The sequence below is a fragment of the Phascolarctos cinereus genome, unplaced genomic scaffold (assembly GCF_003287225.1).
Source record: "Phascolarctos cinereus isolate Bilbo 61053 unplaced genomic scaffold, phaCin_HiC Scaffold_4;HRSCAF=312, whole genome shotgun sequence".
Lineage (NCBI taxonomy): Eukaryota > Metazoa > Chordata > Mammalia > Diprotodontia > Phascolarctidae > Phascolarctos > Phascolarctos cinereus.
The window spans coordinates 65529894-65549964 of record NW_027555847.1 but is presented as its reverse complement, the minus strand read 5'-3'; the positions used below and the strand labels follow the sequence as shown (position 1 = coordinate 65549964).

Below are 20071 nucleotides of genomic sequence, written 5' to 3'. Positions count from 1 at the left end.
GGTGTTCTTAACCTAGGGTCCACAGGCTCTTAAGAAGTTCATGGATAGATTCCAGGGGGTCCATAAACTTGGATGGGGAAAAAATCCACATCTTTATTTTTTGTTTGACTGATTCTTGTTTTCTCATAGAGTCATTAGCTTCCACTTGCCCCATTCTAATTTTTTAACCATCATTTCTGGTACCTTTATTTTGATATAAGAAGGAAGATGAGTCTTTGAAATAAACTTTTAGACTATCTAGGAAGAAATGGACTTCAGACCCTCAAAAAAATTATTAGACCCTAACCCTATAAAAGCCTTATAAGGATGCTAATAGTAAAGATACGATAACCTTTAGCACCCCTAAATCCTCCCAAACAGCTTACTGTTGTGTCATGAGTTAGGATTGAGTCAGCCCTACTCTAGCATCATCTGATCTGGTCCTGTATTATTGTCCATCTTGGATCTAACACAAGGAATTTCTTAGCTCAAGTCAGAAGATAAGGTATGTGTACTAATTATGTCACATAGTCCAAACCTCAACAACAGGCAATAGGGAGGGAAACTCAGTTAACAGGGTCTGCCCACCCCTCTTCCTCTATGAGGAGTATTACTGTTCCCTATGAGATGACATAGAAATAGCATATGCAAAAAGATATATATATATATATATTATATATATATGTATACATACACACATATACATATATGTATTTAAAGCTACAAAAATCTGAAAACAAGAGTTTCTGATCTAATAACAGTCACAGTGCAAGTGTCTCCAAAGTCTTGCTGCAGAGTAAGGCAGCAGCTGTTGGAGAGCTCTGGTGTTTTTGAGCCTGCATATCACAAAGCTTCAGCTGTTCCTGCATGTCTCCATTGGACATCTCTCCAAAAGCCTCCATGTTATCCTTCATGAGTTTGAAGATGGCAGCTAGCTATTCTTTTTTAATCCTTTGGTCTTCCTCCATTTCTTCTCTGGTCATCGTCTTATGTTGGTTTCCTCACATTTTCCCAGGGCTGTATTTAAATGAAAATACCTCTTCTTCATCTTCTTCCAGTTCGGCTAGTAGTGGCATCTTCTTACTGTCAGAGTTTGGCTCTTCATCCTGCCTCTCTTCTTCCTCCTCCTTCTGCTGCTGCTCCTTCTCCTTTCTTGCCTCCCTCCGAGGCTCCTCTAGTTCGTAGGCGCTGGTCCGCATTTCTGCAACTCTTTGGTGTCCACAGAGAGCTGGGCCTGCTTTGAGGAAGCAGGAACCTTAGAGCTCCGGAGTGCATGGGCCTGGCTCCTCCAGAGCCACAGCGAGGCCAGCATTAGCACCAACCGGGTCCCCTAGAATGGCAGTGCGGCCGGCAGCTCCGCAGGCAGCTCCATCCTCCACTTACACATGGTATTCTGGTCTCAGGGCCAGGATCCTGTGGCACCTTGAGGTTGAGCGTTGGGCCCAGTCCCCATTCTAATTTTTAACGAGTTGTTTTCTTCCATTAGATTTTGTACCTCCTTCTCCATTTGGCCCATTTTACTTTTTAAGTGCTTCTTTTCAGTGAGTTTTGTGCCTCCTTTTCCAGTTGGCCAATTCTACTTTTTAAGGACTTGTTTTCTACAACTAATTTTGTCCTTCCTTTACCCAGCTCTTGACTTGCATACCTTGCATTTCTTTTCCCACTTTTCTTCTACCTCTTTTATTTGACTTTTAAAATCCTTCTTGAGCTCTTCCAAGAAGGCTTTTTGATCTTGAGACCAGTTCATCTTCCCCTTTGCGGTTTGGATGTGGGAATATTGACAATGTTGTCCTCTTCCCACTTTGTGCCTTGATCTTCCCATTCCCTAAAATAAGAATCTATGATCATTTTCCATTTCTGCTTTTTGTTCATGGTGTTTGCCTATTTCCTGACTTAAAAAAAAAATTTTGAGTTCTCCTGCTGGTGTGAAGGGAGCACTTTCCCAAGCTTCTTTTCCTGTTTACCTGGGCCTTGCACTTGAATGTTTGGCTCCTGCTCATCAGGGACTTGCACAGGGACATTTCTCTGCTAGTTGTTATCTGTCAGCCCGGACCTTTGCCCAGGAGTTGTGCTTCCCAGAGTTGTGTTGAGGCTGCTGGAGAATGCTGTCGCCCATGGTGGTTTTCCAAGCTGGTGTCTACCAGTTTCCCTGCCTACATTGAGGCTCTGGGTGGTCTTGGTGTTGGCACTTACCTGCTCCACCACCCTGGGTCTCAGGATCTCCCCCAGTGTACTGAGGTGGAGCTTGCTATTGGCTTGCTGGGATACCTCTTGTCCTGTACTGCTTCCCCTCCCCCAGAGCGAGAGGGGCCTTTCCTGTTAAGCTTCCTGGACTACAGGACTGCTGTGCCTTGTCTTTTTGATGGCTCAGGGCTTTTCCTGGGTCGATATTTTCTGGGTTTTCAGAGGTCAGTGAGGGAGGGTGAGAGTGACTTACTTCTTACTCTGCTATCTTGGCTCCTAGAAACAGAAGTCTACTTCTTTATTTTCAATAACCTCTAACTGGAATTTAGAATTTCTTTCAATAATTTAAAAAACAATATTTGAGAAGGAGTCCATCACACACACACACACACACACACACACACACACACACACAGAGGTTAAGAATCCCTGTTCTAAGGTCTCTTTCAGCTCTAATGATCTGTGACTCTTAATATAACAATTTAGATGTATGGTTCTAGTTCTCACTCAGGGTTACTCTGTCCCATTCCAGCCCTTGCTAAGTAATTGGAGTGTGAAGAGGAAACTGCTTTTTTTTTTCCTTCTATATGGGATTATATAAATAAATGCAGGCCTTTCATGAAAGGAGCAAACTTTATTCACGGGGTCCTCTGTGGTGGTGCCTGGGTAGGGAGGAGAGGCCTGCATTTTCTAGGTGTATTTGAAAGGGACCATACTGTACCTTTGTCTAGAGGAAGGATAGCCTTCCTAGTAGATGTGGTGGGTGATTTGCTACACTGGGCATGCTCTGGAGGGCACTGAGCAGGGTCCTGTGCCATAAAAGGGGGAAGACAAATAGTGACTACTTCATACTTTTGGCAGAGAAAAAGCTGGGATTCTCCCTCTTGCCAAACGCTTATCGATATTAATGAGTGAATAGACAAGGAGAGACAAGGAAGAAGAGGGGGGAAGGGTGGGGTGCATACAGACTGCACTCCCAGAATGAAAAGAAAAAAGGCTTAATAAGAATGTCAGTTCTGCACATGAATTCTTATCTCAGAATCTTAAAAGGCCTGGAAACCCCTGCACTCATCCTGCAGAAAGCAAGCTCTGCATTTTCAAATCGAGGAAAGTGAACTCTCTGAGAGGCAGACCTGCCTGCAGGCGTCTGGGGATGGAAGTGAGCCAGTGGTGCTGACTGTGACCCTTTGACCATCTCCTTGTCTTGCAGTCTGTGTGAGGCTTGAACTCAGAGTCTGGAAATCAACTGCCAGGCTCCAAAGTGTGGAGGGAAGTCTTCCTTTCCTCTATTAATCTCAGTCTTTTGAGGAGGCCCAGTCTGTGTAGTGTGACATGAAGGTCTGGGCCTAAATTCCTCTCCTTGCCTCCTTCTTTACTAGAATAAGAAGGCCAGCAGAAATGTGATTAGGTGGATCCCTGGGCTGCCGAGGGTAGTTTGAAGACATGAGGAAGACATCATGGGGGAGAGGGCCCTCAAAAGGCACAATAACCCAGAGGAGTAGGTTCCAGACCAGGCTTGTACACTTCCTGTGATGGGGAACTCACTGCCTATTAAAACAGCTGCTGTTGCTGAGCATTAGAGCATTATCTTGGGCCAGAATTCTGCCTTCTATCATTTCATAGGTTCTGAGGGGTGTGAAATGGAAGATGACATAGACTAGGCATCAAGGCAGTGCAAAGGATCCGAAGGAAGGGAGAGGGACATGCAGAATATTTGAGCAGGGGGGACCTTCAAACCCAACACATCAGATCTAGGAGGGGGTCTTAAAGCCTAAAATGTAAACTGTTGGGGTTGAACGAGATCTTAGAGCTCATGTAATCCATCCCTGCACCCCCAGTGTTATAGATAGGAGAATTGGGGCCAAACAGAGGAGGTCCCTTGGCCAAAGGCACACAGAGAGTTAGTGACAGAGCCACAGTGAGGACCTAGTCTCCCACTTCCCCAGTCCTGCCTCTTTAGTAATTCTAATTTACAATTCCAGTATCTTTTAACGTCAACACAGTACTACTTCTCCCACAACAACTCTGTGAGGCACTGATACAAGTGGTATTTACAGAAGGGGAACCTGAGGTTTGGAGAGCTTAATTTATTTACCTAGGGTCACACAGCTTGTAAACATGAAACTGGGATTCGAACCTGCCACAACTGAGTCTAGGTCTAGCATTTTTTCCACAATCAAATCAATCTACTATCAAATCCAGTAATTAAATCAACATTTATTAAGCACCTACTATTTGCTGGCACTGTGCTAAGTGCTAGTGATACAAAAAGAGGCAAAAGATAGTCCCTGCTCTTAAGGAGCTTACAGTCTAACTTAGAGCTTGCAAACTAAACTTCCCTTACTCTTCTTTTATAGTTGTGGACATGGCATCACCTTCCTGATGTTGTGATCTTTTTCTAGAACGACAACAGAGCTTGAAGACATGTTAGAGATGACCAAGTCCCGGGGTCTTCACCTTTTTTTTTTGTCATGGACCCCTTTGACAACAGTCTGGGGAAGCCGAGGGATCACTGCTCAGAATGTTTTTATATGCATAATAAAATGTATGGGATTACAAAGGAAACAAATTTCATCAGAATACAATGACCAAAATATTAAAAACAAAACCAAAATTAAGTTTTAGAACCCTGATCTGGTCCAGTTCTTTCAGGATTGTGGATGCCAGAACAGCAAAGGCCGTCAGAGGCCATCTGGTTCAACCCCCTTGTTTTATCGATTAGGAAAGAGAGGTGCAGAAGAGACTTTCATTTCCAGCATACATTTCCGGGCTGCGACAGTTAAGACTTTTTTTTCCCATGGAAAAGATACCTCTGCCAGAATTTCTGTAAACATCTCTTGCTTAAAAGAAAAGAAAAATCATCTCTTGAAATATCTCAGAGCCAAACTGTATTGGAGGGAGGTGACAAATATGATGTAGAAAGTCTACCATGGGCTGCAGGGATGGAAGAGCTCAGTGGAAACTGTTTAACTCTGGCTTCCTTTTTTAAAAAAAATATATATACCCTCTTCACCCCCTAAAAAACACAACATGTGGCCACCAAATTAGTGAAAAAATACTTATGCATAATCAGAATTCCCTAATCCTATTCACTTCCATGTGTGTTTCTCTGTAGTCTGACACCTCTCTGGCCCTGGGGCCATGGAAAGGCAGCAGCAACAATCCTGCCCGTGCCCCCCTCATCCCCCAGATTGCATCTTGCACCAACAATTTGTGTGTGGGAAACATCCAATAGGCCTAGGGCCCTCCCTAGGTCATACTCCTGTTGCAAAGTATCAATCACATCCGTGTTGCCAGGGTCACCTTTGACCCCAAGGAGCATAATTAATTGGGGTTCGGTTTCAGAGGGAAGGAAAAATATTCTAGCCTAGAGCAGAGTACCTGCTGCTATCAAATAAGTCCCCATTAGGGACCTGGTATTAGAATGGTCCCTGACAGGTCAAGTTCCCCAAAGGAATAGGTCCTGACCTAGCCTGGTGGTTTTTTTTTTTCTGATCCTAGAGATTTTCTGATTGCTGACATATTGTCTAATGGTTCAGTGGTTGTCCCCACGGCCCACCTGGGCATGCATGCCATTTGGTGGCCACCTCTCTGTTTCCTGTCTTCCTACCACCAATGAAAAGCTCAAGGAGATTGGATAGAAAAACCCAAGAATGAAATTCCAGCCCAACTCTAAAGGCAAGGAATGTAACCGGATACAATAATGAAGGTTAAATGCCTGAACAAATCCTAACAGACCAGAAAGATTTGATAGGGAAAAGAATTCCTTATTTGTTCATTGTCCAAATAGACCAGTAAGCTTATCAAGTGACCTGCATCCATTGCCCTGAGAATGCCCCTCAGTCCCTGGTGAGGGATTAGGAGGAGTGTGTCCGCAGATTCATACATTATTTCTGAGAGAGCCTAGTGCTTTCAGAGGATACTGTGAGGGGTATTTGGGTATGATCCCAAGCCAAATGGGGTCCCAACAGCAGCTGTCAGGAGGGTCTGAACCAGGGCGGAATCCTGAGGAGCTTACCTGGTAGATGGTGACTCAGCAGACCTGGGAACTAGTCCTGGCTCTATTGACTGACTGATTGTATGTCCTGGGCAAGGAGGTGCCCAAGTATAGCACAGATCATATTGAATTCAGAGTCAGAAGACCTGGGTTGAAATCCAGGGTCTGCCACCCTCCAGCTGCATGACCTTGGGAAATTGCTGAATATGAAGGATACAGTCTGGTATGGTACAGAGAGCACTGGTTTTGAACCAGGCTTCAGATTTTACTTTGGATGTTCATTTTGTGACTTGTGTGGCTTTGAGCAAGTCAAATAACCTCCCTGGGCCTCAGTTTCTTCAACTGTAAAATGGAAAGGGTTGGAGCAGATGTCCTCTAAGGTCACTTTGAGTGCCGCCTATATGATCTGTGGTCCTGTAAGTCTTTCTGGTCCTTTTTCCTTATGCATAAAGTAAGAGGGGTGGATTTCACTAGGTGATCACTCAGGTTCCTTCCAGTTTTAACACCCTATGATGCTTAAATACTTTTATGGTCCTTTGGTTTCTTCATCTGTAAGAAAAAAAAATACCCAAAACAGGTGAGTGGGGTGTGTGTGTGTGTGTGTGTGTGTGTGTGTGTGTGTGTGTGTGTGTGATTTAGATGATTTATAAATCTCATTCCAGCTCTAACATTTTGTTCCATATTCTAACATTCTGGTTTCTAAAATTCCTTCTAGCTCTGTTCTTTGATTCTAAAGTCATGGATCAGTCCTTACTTGATGACAATTGAATAGGGGATTAGGGACTAAATCTATAATTTCATTGACCTAGAAAACTCCGGGAAGAGGAACTTCCCTCTACCAACACAGGTCATCACCTCTTCAACTTATATATGGTCTTTGAAGGTTTTCTAGAACACTGAAAAGTTAATTGACTTGTCCAGGGTTACATGTCATGAACCAAAGTCTTCCGGGCTCTGCGTCTAACTCTGTCCACTTTGTGACAATGTCCCTGCGGTGGATTGGGCTACTAAACTGGTTGTTCTTTGCACGGTGTATGTCAGCAGAATCCTCCAGGAAACCATACCTTCCCTGGCTTAACCTAACGGATGTCAGCAGATAGCTTCAGCTTTTCCTACTCCTTCCTGCTAGTATGAGGGAAGAGTTCAGCTCTTCCCCATGGAGCCATGGGGTGTTAGAGCAAGCATGGATCTCAGATATTGAGATAGTCTAGGACCTTCATTTTACAGATGAAGAATGATGGCCCAAGAGGAGAAGAAATATAGACTCATGGGATTTTTGAGTTGGGAGGTACATTCCTGGCAAAATTCCAGAACGTATTATTAAAGGGATGGTTAGTGAGCATCTGGAAATGGAAGCAGAGATAACAGAGTTCACTCTTTCATCAGGAACAAGTCATGCCAGACTAACCTCATTTCCTTTTTGAACTGGTTACATAACTGGTGGATTGGAGGAATGCTGAAGAGATAGTTTACATAGATGTTAGCAAAACACCATTAAATCTCTCATGATATTCATGTGGAAGAGATGGAGCGATGCCAACCAGAGTTTAGCACAACTAGATGGACTTAGGAGGAGTTTAATGGCTGAACCCTAGGAGTAGTTGTTAATGATTCTATATCAGCTTGGAAGAAGGTGTCAGAGAGTCTGTAGACTGACAGATTGTATCAGCTGATATCAACCTGGTATCCAGTGGAGCACCCAGGGATCTGTCCTCAGCCTTATGATGTTCAACATTTTTATTAACATGAGTCTAAAGTGTGGTATAGCAAACAAAGAAGCTAATGAGATCTCAGGTGGCATGGCTTCCAGAATTTAGAAAATGATTGTTCTGTTGTATTCTGGTAAGACAGCCCTGTTATTGTTGGGTTGTTCCAGTCCTGTCCAACTCTTTGTGACCCCATTTGAGGTTTTCTTGGCAAAGATACTGGAGTGATTTGCCATTTCCTTCTCCATCTCATTTTACAACTAAGGAAACTGAGGCAAACAGATTAAGTGACTTGTGCAAGGTCATAACAGTTAGTGTCTGAGGTCAGATTTGAACTCAGGTTTTCCTGACTCCATGGCCCGTGCTCTATCCATTCCTCCACCAAGCTTCCCTGATCAGACGATGCTATGAGGACTGTATTTAGTTCTGTGCACTGGATTTAAAAAAAAGTTTTATTTATGCCTTTTATTATTACTTCACAGTCACCCCCAGGAGAAGGAAAGAGATAGAGTTAGGCCTGATGTAAAGAAAAACTTCCTAAGAATGGGAGCTTTCCAAAAGTGGAATGAGATCCTTAGGAGAAGGTGGCTCTTCATTGGCAGCCTTTAATTAAAAACTGGGTATGTTGTAGAGGAGTTTCATTTTTAGGTGTGGGTTGGGCTGGACATCCACTGACAGCCTTTGTACCTCCAGACTTTCGTCACTCAGTGACTATGAAGCCTTGGCCCAGAAAGATGCGGTACCTTGCCCTTTGACCATACAGTTACCAGCAAAGTTTGACTCTCCATTTTCTTTGTCAATTCTTCCATCACATATAACCTAGCATACCCTGTTCCCTTAAGGCTTTGAAGGGTTTATTTTAGGAATAATCATATTTTTACAACTTACCTCAAGGTTTGTTATGATGAAAGTACTTTGTAGACTTTAAAGACATTGCGCAGAATAACATATGGAACGCTGGCCTCTGAGTCAGGTTTGATTCTTGCCTTAGACACATACTGGCTGTGTGACCCTGGGAAAATCACTTAACCTCTCTGTGCTCTAGGCAAGCAACTCTCTAAGACTGTATGTTTTAGAGAAGATGCTGATCTGTAAGGGACAGAGGGAATTTCCTCGCTGGGAGCTCATACCAAATCATAGGTACCATTTTTTTTAAGTGCTGTAAAAATTTGAGTTGCTATGATTATAGCCCAGATGCTTCCAGGGCACTCTTAAAAGACCCTATTTTAGTTTTAGGAACACATAACCATCATCTGTAGAGAGCAGTTTTAGGTACAGGGAATGGAAGAAGAATGTCTTTCTCATGGTATCGCAGATTCAGAACTTGAAGGAGCCTAGAGTTCATCTTGTCTAATACCCTCATTATATAGGTAAGAAAACTGAGGCATACAGAGATTGACTTGCTCAAAGTGATGTGGTTATTAAGTAGCAAATTAAGGGATTTTAACCCAAGTTCTCAGACTCTAAATCCAGTCCCGGAGGACTGTAGAGCTTGAAATAAGGGAAGAGAGAGGGAGAAGAGAATTAACAGCTACTATGTGCCAGGCTCTGTGCTAAGCACTTTGCAAATATCTCCTTTGATGCTCACAAAAACTCCGGGAGGCAGAGGCTGTTATTATCCCAATTTTTACAGTTGAGGAAACTGAGGCAGACAGAGGTGAAATGACTTGCTCAGAGTCACACAGCTAGTAAGTGTCTGAGGTTGGATTTGAACCCAGCCTGACTTGGGACCCAGAGCTCTATCCACCTAGCTGCCTCAGGTAGGAAAAGTGCAGTAGGGGAGAGGGAATCAAAGAAGGGGGCTGACTGGGAAGGGTCTTACCATGCCAAGACAGTTGGAGAATTGCTTTTAGAAGCCTCTTCTGAAACAAAAGAACAGAAAGCACCGTGGCTGAGGTTTTCCAGAGAAAAAGAGGGTTCTTCCTTTTTACTTTAAAACAACAAAAAAGGATTTCCCCAGTGGTATTGGAAGCGACATCTGCTGATGCAGACTGCAGACCATTCACTGCTCGGTCGATGGTCCCAGAGGTTGCTGTGGTTAAAAAAACCCCTTGACTCCATGGCCAAGCTTCTGATGATGATTCTCTCTGAACTGTCAGGTTGGTCGTCAAGCGAGAGACACAGTTTGTTGGCAGCCCCAAAGACAAGACTTTTTCGGGTGGGTGGGACCTGAGCACATGCTGGCTTGGCTTAGCTTTCAAAAACTGAGGCTGCTAAGGACTCGGAGGAGCACTTAAGGAAACATCTGCCTTCTAGCTATGGAAATTTCATTTACCAGTGCTTTTTTCCTCATCTTTCTTGGAACAGCCTGAAGGAGTATCTAATTTGATCTAGAGCAGACAGTAGAGGTTGTTGGGTCCAGTCCCTCTATTTTACAGAGGAGGAAACTGAGGGTCATAGAGGTTAAGTGACTTGCCCAGGGTTACCCAGATAATCAGTGTCTGAGGTAGGATTTGAATCCAGGTCTTCCTGAGCTGATGTACAGGACTCTAACCTCATTTGAATGAGCCACACGCAGGCTGAGCTTTGGCTTGGTAAGAAATGCCTCCGTGCCCATCTCCTCTCTCTGTTTCAGTGTATATTCCGGCCAAGATGTGCCCCTAGGGACAGGGCTATTGATTATCTGGGCTCCATCTCTTGGAATCCTTCCTAGTTCTCTTTCCTCACCCTTCCCACAAAATGCTGCTAAGTTCAACCTCCAGATCTCCAAATCCTCTGGGCTGGTTTTGAGTAAAAGTTCTTACTGTGTTCCATCAAATACCCTGGACTAATTAGAAGCTTCATGTAACAGAGGGACTAGCATTTCTCTGGGTATCTATAATTTATTGGCAGGTAAACCAAAGTTGGCCCTATAGTGATGTTGAAAATATCATTTATGGTAGACGATAAGGAATTCATCCTAGCTATTTGACTTTGGGAGAAGCTGAGAAGTGTGGGCTACTGGATAAAATGGTGGACCCAGAGTCAGAAAGGCCTGGGTTCAAATTCTGTTTTGGGTACTACCTACCATGTGACTTTGGGCAAGTCTTTTACTATCTCTGGGCTTCAGTTTTCTCATCTGTAAACGAGTATAAAAATTGCATGTTCTTCATGGGGTATTATGGAATGCAAATGATATGATAGGCAAAGTACTTTGCAAACTTATGGCACTATAGAAATGTGAGCTATTATGAGGTTTAGAATTTTTGAAAATTGCCTCTCCCCATATACTATTCACTGGCCAATTTTTTTGAAAGTCTTTCCCATAATTGGCTCGCCCTGAGACTAGATAAAGCATTTAATCTGGGGGGAAGCCAGGTGGTACAGTGAATATAACACTATGCCTGGAGTTAGAAAGACCTGAGCTCAAATCCAGCTTCAGACACTTACTAGCTCTGTGACCATGGGCAAGTCACTTAACCTTGTTTGCTTCAGTTTCCTTATCTGTAAAATGAGCTGGAGAAAGAAATGGCAAACCACTTCAGTATCTTTGCCAAGAAAACCCCAAATAGGATCATGAAGAATTGGACACGACTTAAAAATGACTGAACAAAATGTATTCTATATGTCAGGTGCTGTCTAAGTTCTGATACAAATACAAGCATGCAAGACAGTCCCTGCCCTCAAGGAGTTTACATTCTTTTTTTAAAAATTAATTTATTTTGATTTCTCAACAATCATTTCCATAAGCTTTTGAGTTTTAAAATTTTCTCCCCCTCCCTTCCCCCCTCCCTCCCCAAGATGGCATGCAATCTGATATAGGCTATACATATACATTCCTATTGAACATATTTTCACATTAGTCATGTTGTAAGGAAGAATTAAAACCAATAAGAAGAACCACAAGAAAGAGGAAACAAAACAAAACAGAAGAAAAAAATAGCAAATAGTATGCTTCAATCTGCATTCAAACTCTATAGCTCTTTCTTTGGATGTGGATAGCATTTTCCATCATGAGACTTTTGGAGATATCTTAGATCCTTGCATTGCTGAGAAGGGCTAAGTCTATTGAAGTTAGCCATTGCACAACATGGCTGTTACTGTGTACAATGTTCTCCTGGTTCTGTTTACTTCACTGAACATCAGTCCATACAAGTCTTTCCAGGTTTTTCTGAAGTCTGCCTGCTCATCATTTCTTATAGCGCAATAGTATTCCATTATATTCATATACCACAGCTTGTTCAGCTATTCCCCAATTGATGGGCATCCCCTCAATTTCCAATTCTTTGCCACTACAATAAAAGCTGTTATAAATATTTTTGTACATGTGGGTCCTTTTCCCATTTGTATGATCTCTTTGGGATATAGTCCTAGACGTGCTATTGCTGGGTCAAAGTGCTATAGCCTTTTGGGCATAGTTCCAAATTGCTCTCCAAAATGGTTGGATCATTTCACAATTCCACCAACAATGCATTAGGGTTCCAATTTTCCCACGTCTTCTCCAACATTTATCATTTACCTGTTTTGTCATATTGGCCAATGTGATAGATGCGATGTGGTACCTCAGAGTTGTTTTGATTTGCATTTCTCTAATCAATAGTGATTTAGAGCATTTTTTCATATGAGTATAGATGGCTTTAATTTCTTCATTTGAGAACTGCCTGTTCATAAAGGAGCTTACATTCTAACAAAGGAAAACAACACACAAAGACCCAAATAGGAGAAGAAGGGGACTCACAAGGGCAAAGGTAGCTGGCAAGGAGAAGACTAGAGATTCAGAGTTGCAAGGGAAGTGAGCATGGCTGAGCTCCTCCTGAATAGTGGTTCAGGCAGGCAGGCACTAGTCATCAGAGTGGGGCCTCAGGGCAGAGGTTTCTACAGGGTGAAAATGAGCTGTCCAAGAGGAGGAAGAAGAGAAGTCTGGAGAGTAAGTTGGGAGTGAAGTTTATGCATTAATATCCTAAACCCAAACATCTGACTTGCCAAATGGAGAGAAAGATGGTAGGTATTTGACCTTTGACACTTTGCTTAACCTCTCTCTGCCTCAGGTTCATTTTTCTCAACTCATTCTCCTTGGGAGCCATGGTGGAAAGCCAGGTGTGAGTCCTTGGATGGAGCCAAAGGAGGGAAGAGGGCTTTAGGTAGGATGGGGGGAGGAAGGGAGAGAAAGCATCACTGGGGTGCCAATAGCATTTTCTTTGGTGCCCTTTGTGACCTCTGTTCTTCTTCTTCCTTATCTCTACCCTTCCTTATCTCCATCCATAGGTAGAACATTTATTAAGCACTTACTGTGTGCCACACACTGTATGACTATGTTTCTATGACGTCCCAACCACCAGCCATGACAGTGAAGAAATCAGACTGGCTATTTTATATTCTGTAGCTGAGAACAACACAACAGCTTCTGTAGCTAGAAAGTATAACACTTTACAGTTGTAAAGAAATTTCACATCTATGTTTTTTTAAAATCCTCATAATAACCCTATGAAGTTAGGTTTTTTTAATTTGTTTTTTAGGCAATTGGGGTTAAGTGGCTTATCCAGGGTCACACAGCTAGTAAGTGTCAAGTGTTTGGTCTGAGGATGGATTTGAATTCAGGTCCTCCTGACTTCAGGGCTGGTGCTCTATCCACTGTGCCACCTAGCTGCCCCAACTCATTGAGGTTAGAAGTGCAAGTGTTACCATTCAGAATTTTCAAGTGAGGAAACTGAGGCATGTGCAAGGATCATACTGTAGTAGAGTGAGCACTTAACTCAGGTCCTCAATCCAAGGACAGTGCCCCTTTCACTGTACTACACTGCCTTGCCGTGTAGTGCATTTGCTGTTATTCCATGCCTAAGGTCCCATGGCTTCTACAGAGTGAAGGTAGGATTCAAACTCAGGTCTTCTGGTTCTAAGTTCAAAGCTCTATGAGAGGTAGTATGACCATGATGTGGTAGAAAAAACAATGGATTTGTAAACAGAGGGTCTGGATTTGAATCCAGCCCTGCTGTGTGACTTTGGTTAATTCACTTAACCTCTCCAGGCCTCAGTTTTTTCATGTGTGTGTTGTGTACTGTGGTCTGCTCAATACCTGTGGCCAAGTCATGTGTCAGGAAGGATAATTGCTTCCAATGCTTTGGAGATTCAGGGCTTCTAATAACCCTGCACTGCCAGTTCTTGTTCTCCAGGTTGGCCCTGGCTGATATTCCTTGGATACCAACAGATGTTACTCCTATGAATGCTGATTCACCAATTAGATAGAGTCATCATTGCTTTCAGCTTTGGGCTCAGCCAACAGCCTGGCTTAGGGTGCTGCTATGCAATTTTGTAAAAAATTGGAACCCATACCCTAAGAGGACCAGTAGGTATCTCAGTTCTTGGCCTACCATCTCCTACCTCCTCTGGATGACATAATCAGAATCCAAAGATGAACTTTGCCATATGCTTCTGCTATAAGACACCATGGCAGTTGGCTGGGAAGGAGAGAGAAATCCTCCTTTCCTCTGGCTGTACTCTGCTAGAAGTTTGCTTAAGAGGCCACCATCTTGATTCTTCCTGTAACTCAACTGCAAGCAGGATTGGTTGCTTTGCTTTTAACTCTAAATCCCTACTCATTCATATCAGTGGGTGGGTGGAAGAAAGGATACCCAGGCAGGCCAAATCAGCATTTCCGGATCCTTCCATATAGAAAGGAATCACTTAAGGTCTGAAGTCCTTTACAAGGTGCAAATGAGCTACTCAAAGTCTGAAAGCCAAACCCTTATACCTTCTCCTCTTTGTTACTTGCCTATTACGTCATACAACTTCATCAAGTGGATTGGGGGGACTCAAATAACCTTGGGTCCCTTGATCAACCCCCTGCTACATGGAACATGAGTAGGGTTGAGCCCCTAAGGTCCCTTCTAGCTTCAAACCTATGGTCTTTCCATTGTAGCGTGCTGTCTTTTTCTTTTTTAGCTAAACAAAGCAATTATTCGACTATCTCTATAGACCAGCCAGATCTGCATGTGTGTGTGCTGTAGCCAGACTGTGAGCAGATGTTAAGACCTCAATGTTACAAATCTGAAAATCCTTTTTAAATAATTTTATTTTTTCAATGAACAAACATTTACTTTCTCACCCTCCTACGCCATGCTCCAATTGAATAATAGCGAAAGATGAACCCCCCCCAAAAAAAACCCAACCTTGTAAAAAATTTCTATGGTCAAGCAAAGCCTATTCCCACATTGTCCACGTGTGAAACAGCATGTCTCATTCTGCATCTTGAAGTCATCACTTTTCTGTCAGAAGATGGGTAGCATGCTTCATCTTTGGTTCTTTGGGGGGAAATATACATGTATGTATGTATGTACGTATGTATGTATGAATAATCTCACACACACATATATTTATATACATACATATGTATTTACATGCATACATATAAATATATATTTACATACACACACAGGAAGGTTCATTTCTATACTGTCTTGACTCTGTAGACATGTATGTGAAGAATGTACCTGTGTTGGCCCAGGACAAGGGGGATATCTTCATGAAGCTCCCAGGGAACACAAATCCACCTGGGTCCCATCTTCCCACAGGCTTTCTCCCAGCACCCCGTGCAGTCTTGTTCCCATAGCAATGTGCTAAAATGGCTCCCGACTTGCTGACGACAAAGGGGCCTTTTTTGGAGCCGCAGTGGTCAGGCTGCGCCTACTGAAATCTGATTTGGATCTAGGGCTGGACGAATGTTCAGCTCCACTGTTAATCCACGTTGGAGCTAAAACCTTGTAAAATGATCCCTGGCTCAGTAAGTAATACCCCATACTTACAGGCAAGCCTGAGGGTGGAGTAAGTCAGCAAATATTCATATGTAAGTGGTTAAAAGTTCAGAAGAGACAGCGAGAGGGTATCATGTCTGATTGTTATTAATGTTTGAAATAATTATAGCCCCAACTTCACTGAAGAGAGTTTCCCCTCCCATCCTCTCCCCTTCCTTTGGAGACACTTTTGTTTTTGGCAACTTCAGTTGTGGTAAGAGATAAACCTGCCAAATTTAGGTAATAATTCAAGAATGATTTAAGCACTTTCTTCCAGTTTTTAAACAATAGCTTCTTTGATAGCTTGGCTAACTAAATGTCACTTACTGCCTGGATTCCTGCAAATGAAATTTACTGAGCTTTGCTGAACAGCTTAGAGGCTGGCTTCTCCACCTTTCAGTCAACCTTTCATCAGCTTCCTGTTGCGGACTTGTTAGCAAGATATTTTAAGAGATGTAATGGCTTGATGCGCCTGGGCTCAGGTTGGGGTGACAGAACTCTGCATGTTATGACTGCTGGGATTTAGCAGGGCTGGTCCATAATGCCAAGCAAGATGGCTCCCCGGGACTCACGTGGGCCAAGCAAGGACTCCATCTAGGATTAAAAAGTGAAGGCAGATAGGGTGATGAAAGAAGTTGCTGCTCCTGTCTCATCTGGCTTGATCTGTGTTTTGTCTTGGCAGCACCACCTGTAAAGTCAAGGTGTATCATCCTGAAGTCATTGGCCCAGGATGTCTGGTGCTTGGTTTGGGGAAATTTCCTCTTTGGTCTCCTTAGGGGCTCTGTGTAGTCATTCTGCAACATACTTCCCTTTTTTAGGTGATGAGGTCCCTTTCTCTCTTCTCTTTTGGGTAGAATGACAAAACCAGTTCAGGAAAAGCTGTATGTTGGTTTTCATTCTAGGCACCACATTTTAGAAGGGACATTGATGAACTGGACTGTGCCTAAGGAGTAGGACCAGGATGATGAGGGGACCAGAAGCTAAATCCTTTGAAGAGTAGTCAGAAGAAATGGAGATCTCTAGCTTGAGAACAGAAGAGAGAAAGAGAGCAGTGGTGGGGGGGTGTAAGCTGTCTGCTAATGTCTTACTGGCTGTTTTGTAATCTGGGATCAGGTGGGTTTGATTGGTTGGGTCTGAAGGTATTCAGCAGTTCAACCTGGGGAGCCTACTGATATTTCAAAATGAATATATCCAAAATGGAGCTCAGCATCTAATCTACTAAACCTTCCTCTCCTCTGAACTTTTCCTATTCTATTGAGGCACCGTCATTCTGCCAATCTCCCAGACGGATAAATCCACAGTCAGAGCCAAGTCATTGGAAGGCAGAAACTGCTTCATTTTTTGTATTCCTGGTATCTATCACAATGCTGGGCACACATGGTGTCCTGGATTCAGGAGGACCTGAGTTCAAATCCTGCCTCAGACACATAACACTCACTAGCTGTGTGACTCTGTGCAAGTCACTTAACCCCAACTGCCTCACCAAAAAACCCCCAAAACCCCAAAAAATCAACAAAAAAGCCCAAACCCAAAACAAACAAACACACACACACAATGCTGGGCACATAATGGGCACTTAACAAATTTTTGTTGATTGATTAATGCTCAACTTTTCCTTCTTCCTCACCCTCATCCCAATCCTCCAATTGTAAAATGGTGGTAATAACAGCACCTAATTCACAGGATTGGGGTAAAGCATTAGCACAGTGCCTTGCATGTAGTAGTTGCTATGTAAATGCTTATTCCTTTCTCTTCTTCCCAATCCAACCAGTCTTGCAAATTCTAACTCCACAATATCTCCCATGTTGGAGAGATATATCCTTATCTCCATCATATGACCATCTTCCTAGCTCAAGCCTTCCTAACTTAGACTAGTGAAGTTGTCTACTCATTCTTGGTCCCCCTACCTCTCTTTCCTCTCCAATCCATCATCCCCCCCACAACTACCAAAAAATCATTCTGAAGGAGAGGAATTACTGTATCACTCCTCTGTTCAAAGACTGCTTAACCTGACAAAGTCCTGGACCACCAGGTTCCAACCTATTTTTCCAGCTTTATTTCATATTGCTCCTTTTCATGTGCTTCATATGCCAGGCAAACTGGACTATTAGCGATTCCCTGAGCTCCCAATTTTAGGTCTGATCTCTGTGCTTTGCTCAGGCCATCCCTCATTCCTGGACTCTAATCCTTCAGAATCCTTATTTTCTTCCTTCAAGGTTCAGTTCATATCCTATCTCTCATTTAAAGCCATCTCTGATCTTCCCTGTCCAAAGGCTCTCTTGCTTCAAAAATGACATTTTTTGGTAACATTTTTATTACACTTCTTTGTACATATGTAGTAGAATGTACACTTCTTGAGGGCTTGTTTTATTTTTTAATCATTGCATCCCTATCACAGTGCCTAACACATAGTAGATACCAAATAAAAAAAGGTCTGTTAAATTGAGTTAAGTTGAATCCCAGAATACGGTCCAGCGTATTAAGTGAAACTGAAAACAACTTCATGGATAACCGAAAGAAGTTTTATTTATTAGCTATGATTTTTCCTAACTGGGCCTATGCTCCCTTTGGGCTCTCAAGCCTGACCTACATAGATTGTTTTGTATAGAAAGTACATGTTCTTTCCTATTGGCCTTGCCATCTGTTAGCGATCTCACACCTGTAGCCCAGAGGCTTGCTACAATCAGGGCATATTTACAGCTAGCTAATCTCTGTTGAGATCTGGCCCATTATTTCAGTTGGTGCTTACAACAGCCCAGGGAAGGAGGGAGAGAAATGTCAGGGATGAGTTCCAGATCTGGATTCAGCAACTTGGAGAGGGCAATTGATAGGTTTGCACATTGATCCAGGGTCTCCAACTTTCCTGGCTGTCTTCTTCCTGTTAGGTCATCTCATCTCCAGTGACTTTGCCCCCTCCCCCCCTCCATTTTAAGGCAATTTTTTTTTAACATCACAGTTATTTCCTGATATGTGCTCCTCTCCCTATGCAGCCCTCCTTTGTGACAAAGAAAAACAGTAAAGTAAGATATATTGGTGAAAACAACATCTGACAATGTTTGTAAAATTCCACACATAATCCCATACTTCTTACCCAGAAAAGTCGTGTATTTTATCTTTTGTTCTCCAGAACCAAGACTCATTATTATCCCAAAACTAAGTTCATTGTTATTAATTACCATTTTAATGACTTAATGTCTGTTCCTGTGCTCATCATCTATATTGTTCTCTGGGTTCCATTTTCTCCTTTTGCATCTCTTTGTACAATTCTTTTCAAGTTTCTCTGAATTTTTTATATTCATAAGGAGGCTGCTAGGTGGAGCAGTGGGAAGAGTGCTTGACCAGCAGTCAGGAAGACCTGAATTCAAATCCAGCCTTTATACATTTGATTACTATGTGACCCTGGGCAAGGCAAGTCACTCACCTCTGTCCTGTCTCAGTTTCCTCAACTGTAAAATGGGGATAATAATAGTACCTCCTTCCCAGGGTTCTTGTGAGAATCAAAAAAGATATTTGTAAAGTGATTAGCACAGTGCCTGACACATAGTAGGTGCTTAATAAGTGCTCGTTTCCTGCCATCTTCTATAATTTCTTACTACACCATAATATTCCATTATATTCATGGAGCCATTGTTTAGCCATTCCCCAACTGGGGACTTTATGCACTTTATCTTCTCTCCTCTTGTTTCCCCCTTTTCTAAAACTCCTTTACTTTGGCTTCTGACGCCATCAGTTTCCAAAAGTTACCAAAAGTCACTGCTCTCTGCAAAGATATCATCGATCTTTCAGTTGCCAAATTCCATGACTATCCAGCCTGGTCCTCACCCTTCTAAAGATCTCTATAGCATTTGGCCCAGTTGACCACCCTCTACTCCTAGACATTCTCTCACCTCTGAGTTTATGGTACTCCTCAGTCTAGGTTCTCCTACTGGTTTGACTGTTCCTTGTCAATCTCCTTTTCTGTTGCATCTTTCATATCCTGCCCACTAACTGGGGGCTTGCTCCAAGGCTTTATTTTAGAGACTTTTATTTTTTTTCTCTCTATACTGTCTTATTTGGTGACCTCATTGGTTCTCATGGCTTCAGTTTTTGTATGTATGCAGATGACTCCTATATCTATCTATATGACTAGCCCTAATTTCTCTCCTAAGCTTCAATCTTGAATTATGAACTACCTACTGGGCATTTTGAAAAGGACAATAATAATAATAATAATAATAATAATAATAATAATAATAATAGTTAACATTTATATAGCACTTACTCTGTGCTAGGAACTTGCTAAACACTTTACCATTATTATCTTATTTGATCCTCACAATAACCTTGGGAATTAGGTGGTATTATTAAATCCATTTTACAAATGAGGAAACTGAGGTAAACAGAGATTGAGTGATTTGCCCAGTGTCACACAGCTAGTCCATTTTTCAGATTGAATTTGAACTCAGAACTTCCTGACTCCAGGTTCTATCCATTGTACCACCTACCTTCCTAGTTGTTGG

At 42.6% G+C, this 20071-nt stretch overlaps 1 pseudogene; it reads right to left on the bottom strand.

Moving 5' to 3' along the window:
• Window positions 1–740: 740 nt before the first annotated feature.
• On the bottom strand, window positions 741–1351 carry LOC110205024 (matrix-remodeling-associated protein 7 pseudogene; annotated as a pseudogene).
• Between the last annotated feature and the right edge of the window lie 18720 nt (window positions 1352–20071).